General features: G+C 41.7%; 1 pseudogene; it reads right to left on the reverse strand.

Moving 5' to 3' along the window:
• Positions 1–1463: 1463 nt before the first annotated feature.
• Positions 1464–3142, reverse strand: LOC148119574 (eukaryotic translation initiation factor 3 subunit D pseudogene; annotated as a pseudogene).
• Positions 3143–5196: the final 2054 nt, after the last annotated feature.

Here is a 5196-nt window from a genome sequence, read left to right on the forward strand (position 1 = left end):
ATCTGGAATACCTAGTTTGGATCTCTGGCATCTTGCAGAAGACACTCAATATTCTTTTCATGTGAACATTTATTAAATATTTAAGAATATTTTGGATCTTAGTATGTATTTTTTCCTCTAGGTTAAGTATTCACAGTTCCCTCAGTTGTGATACAGACAGGCAATCTGTGCTTTTGACCTTCAACTACATGTTCATGATGTGTTTGGTTAAAGTTATTACTCATCTCCTTTTTACATTTGGTCCTTCACCCACTTCAGTCTCTTTGGAAGGATAGCGGAATAGTATATGCCTTGAGAAATGACTGTAGTTGAGGGGGAAAGTCTCCTAGACACACTCTTTCCTAAAGACAACAAGCTGGACCCATGCTTAAGAATATGTCCAGTTTCCTGTTTGGTTGGTTAAAGAGATAATGGGGGCATAGAAGAAAAATATCCTCTCCTCATTCTAGAGTTTGCCTCGAATCACCCATTTAGGTATTAGTGAAGGGGAGGATTGTTACTCTGTTGCTGATAATTAAGAAACTACTTAGTTCATCGTTGTTAGTGAGTGGAGTCACTGTACTTGGGAAGGCATGATTTTACCTGCTCTCTTGAACTTTTTCTTCCGTTCATATTGACTCCTCAACTGCATCCCAAAGTCTTTTGTTTTTTTTTTCTCCCCTGTCTCTGGACGCATGCTGTTGGATTAGTGGAATCAGATATACTCCTAATACCAGAAAGCCCATCATTTTATGTTGTGTGAAGAATAGAGAATCCTTTGAGGATCCTGGTCCCATGTGGATCCTGACCCCTCCTGGATTCACTTGGACCTTTGAAGCAATATGCTCTATGATCACATATTTTTGTTGTTGAATTCTGCCATCAGAATCTGAAAATCCGTAGCAGATCTTATTTAACAGAACAAGATTGGAGGTGGTGCTTGTTTTTAGGCTATTAGACTTGCTCTGTGTAGCAATCATCTAATACATTGCTCTGTGTTCAGTGTCTGGCTCATTCAAACCTTCCACATGAGAAGCACTCTTCAATCTATCTGCCTTTAGCTGGATCAGAGTCTCTGTGTTGAAAGAAACGATTCATTTCAATATTGATTCATTTTCTTACAAATCCATACTATATAGATTGCGTCTAATACATTATGCAGCAAACCCTGAGCTATTTGAAATCAATTGGAAAGACTGAATATCTTCTTAGAGTACTTTCTGATAATGAGGTTTATGCTATCTTCTTTGGACTGTTAGTGAGAATCTCCAAGTTAAATTTGAGGAAACTCATAGGAAAAAGTGTCTATATCCTGTTTGGGTTGTTTATTCAACTCCTCCTAAATTTCCTGGTTCTGCATTCTTTTTTTTTTAGGAAAGAAACCAAACACTCACTTATTTTTTATTCTATCTGCCTCAGAAAGCAGGAACCACAGACACGCTGCCCAGCTGGGTGGAACACACGAGGGCACCAAGACGACTCATTTAAGTTTCTTCCTCTTCCTCATCCTCTTCATCCTCCTTGGAGCTGAAGGTGCCATCAGGCAAGCTGTAGACTCGGATGACCTGCTTGTTGGGGTCCTTGAAGATGAGGTACTTGCCCTCCTCCAGCTTCATGCAGATGTCAATGACACAGTGTAGGATGCCCCAGGCGTTTTCTACGCTCAGGTTGATCTGGCTGGCAAACTCATTGGGCATAAACTGCTGGGTGCCCAGGATGACATGGCGCGAGGAATCTTTTACATGGTACCGGGACACATACCCGAGCTTCAAGTACTCAGATCCGGCCAGCAAAGCACAGCAGGTCCGGCGGGCCAGCTTGTAACTGTTGTTCTTCAGTTCAGTGGCGATGACAGCTCCGCACTGAGAGTCCAACTTCTGCCGCCAGTCAACGCCATTACAATGCCTGGAGTCCCACTCATTGAGCGTCTTGATGTTGATGAAGGACACTTCCCCATTGGCTCCAGTCATGACACCATCATGTTCACAGCGGACGATAAGGTCAATGTCCTCTCCAAGTTTCCACCTGCGGTAACGGTAAGCAACGGAGGCGATCTCATTCTTATCCATGTCATCCTCCACAAATGGGTTTGGGTTGGGGAAATTGTACCTTTCTCTCCCTATTCTCAGGCATTGCTGGGAGAAGTTGTGGTTGATGTAGGTGGCCTCCATGGCCAGGTTGCGGGGTGAGTTGAAGGAATTGCCTTCATCTTGAGGGGGTTCATTGGCTGTCTCACTCACAGTCAGCAGGTCGAAATCAGAGTTGTCCCTCTTGTCAAAGAAGAGTTTAGACCCAACTCTCTGCACAACAATGTCCCAGGAGTACACAGAGCGCGTGCAGCTCATCAGTGTGGCCAGGATGGCGTCAGTGGCAAACACATTGCCCTGCGTTTTCGCCAGCTTCTGGATGACAGGGTCGTCTGTGGTGGTGACGATGTGGAAGATGCGCTTGATGCTCCACAGAGGTTTCTCACTCCGCGTAGTGATGCGGTCAAAGGCTTTGTCATAGTACTCCAGCGCGCCAAAGCACTCAATGTGTTGAGGCTCTGACACTTCCAAGTAGCGCATCTTCATTAGCTGAGGTAAGTCCATCTCCTCTTTCACCTCCCAGTCACTGCGAACTTCAACCGAAGAGTCTCGGGGTTTCTGTGACTTCTGGTCCCACTTCTGTCGCACTCCAAATTGCTTCTGGAACTTTTTCTGCAAGCGAATTCGTTCTCTTTCTTTCTGCTTGACACTCTTGGGCAGTGTCTGTAGATTGAACTGTACCATATTCCGGCGGTCTTTGTCTCTGCGGAGGTTCCGTTGGTAGGCAGTCTTCTGTGTGCGTGCCGTGTCTACCAGCTGGAAGCTTGTCTCGTCCTCCTCATGGAAATAAGCATACTGATTTCCCCCACCAAACTGAGAGGAGTACTTGTTTGTGTACCTCTTGTCCTAGTATGTGGCCCCTGTCCAGTCGGCAACCTTCCCCAGCCGATCTCCTTTGCTGAACGGCTGATAGGGCATATCCCTAAACTGCTCAGGAACGGCACAGGGACCCCAGCCTGAGGGGTTGTCCTGAATCACAGGAGTCATGAATTTTGCCATCTTCTAAAACCTGCAATGGGCTCCGCGGGCCCGGATGGCGACAGATGGCACGGGAAGAGATTCCGAGATCCTCGGGACTCCGAACCTGGTTCTGCATTCTTGATGGAATGATGATGCCAATGTTCTCAACTCAATTTTACATAAGGAAATTAATAAATATGTGTAATGTGCCTGCATCTAAAATACTAAGAATTTTCTTGTACACTGCTAATTTTGGAAATTTTAAGTAGAGGTATGGTTCTAATAAATTTTAAGTTAATCAGAATGCACTTGCTGGCGATATTTGACAGAGACGTATAAGAAACACATAAGGAATTTGCTTTATTATATTCCTTGTATATTAAAACCTTCATTGATGAACTTAGAAAAAGCAGATTAATACTATCAATTTAGAATTCTTTGCTCTCATAGATTGTTGGGAAATAGTCATGTGACATCTGCCTCTGACAGATCACCTAGTTTATTCTTGAGGTGATAATATTTGGGGATATATATATATATATATATATATATATATATATATATATATATATGACAGTATCCCACTTCTCATTGGTCCTTATTGAGACATAGTGAAGACCCCTTCATAATGTTGGCATTGTTATGTACTGAACAACCAAGCAGTTAAAAGAACTCACTGTGTGCTCCATTTGGTTTTAGGCACTGAAGGTATATAAATGACTAAGACAGAGTTACAAGCAGACCACAGCTGTGTGCCTTTGAGCCATCATGTGAAATAGTAAAATGAGCATTACTCATGTTGTTGTGAAGAAATAAGCCTGTGGTTTTAGACTTTCTGCCATATTGTGATGGTATAGGGAGAAAGGGAATTGGAAATGCAAACGGTATTGGGTAAGGAGAGCTGCATATTTAGACTGAAGTGATTTCTTTAGATTAGCAATCTCCTTTGGACTGAGGGCATACTTTATTTTTAATGTTAGACCTGCTGGTGAACAGATGAGCCTACTTAGCTATTCATGGATGCATTTTGCAGTTTAAATATTTGTGTTGACCAGTGGCAGTGTTCACAATAAGAAGTAGTAAACAAAGATGCTCCACTGCACTTCCATTGCGTTGAAAGAAAGGGGTAAATGAATTCAACAAATTAAAAACATTTCAGGCTCAGGTCATGCTGTTCCTTATCACATGATAGGGATGATTTAAGAATACAGTTATCACAACTGCTAGAAAAGTTAAATGTTAGCAATTACTGAAAATTTAAAAGTATAAAGTTTATTCTGCATAAAGGTGCATGCTCCCTGTTCTGAAGTAGATAGCTGTCTTGATGTATTTACAATCAGTGGGAAAGGCAAACACCGAAACAATGTGCATATTGGGGTCTTGATTCAGTTAAAATATGTAATACATAGAATTATGTAAATAAAGGATGAATTTTAACATTGAGCAAGATTTCAAATTTCGCTGTTTATAAAATTGACTGGAAATATGTTTCTCTCTTTTCTGTATGTGTGTGTGTGTGCCATATTGAAACTGTAGTGAAATCTATACATCAAACTAAGTTTAATCAAGGTGGCATAATTGTTGCCGCTCATGCTTATGCATCTTTTCATTTATCAAATTTTGAATAATAAAGAAGTACTGGTTTTCAATATGAAAAAAAATTAGTCATCTATTTTTTATATGATGGTATGTTCATTTAATGAAAAACCATCAACCAGGCAGTGGTGGTTTATGCCTTTAATCCCAGTATTCAGGAGGCAGAGGCAAGGAGATCTCTGTGAGCTCAAGGCAGAGGAAAATAGGCCTGTGGTTCATAGGTCGTCAGCAGTTCATTTAAAGACAGCACAAAGTTATCAGCTGGAGGACAATACTGAAGCCTGGACCAGTGAAAGGATTGCAGTGGATACAGAATGACCCAGAGTCCTGGAGCTGGCATGAATGAATGCGTTGCATTGCTGATATGTAGCAACAAGCGCATGTCATGTTAGGCAATGTATAGCCAAGAGATTTTTCAATTTACACGTTCCGTCGTTTTCCTCTACTCTGTTGTGGTCGGTAAGAGGATCAAGTCAGGGAAGTGTGATATTTTCTGACCATCTTAAAATAGTTGTCACTTAATTAAGCACTTCAATTTCAAGGGTCCTTGCACAATGTGCCAGACAGTGTAAAT

This window comes from Myodes glareolus, chromosome 16 (genome assembly GCF_982192425.1).
Source record: "Myodes glareolus chromosome 16, mMyoGla1.1, whole genome shotgun sequence".
NCBI classification, from domain to species: domain Eukaryota; kingdom Metazoa; phylum Chordata; class Mammalia; order Rodentia; family Cricetidae; genus Myodes; species Myodes glareolus.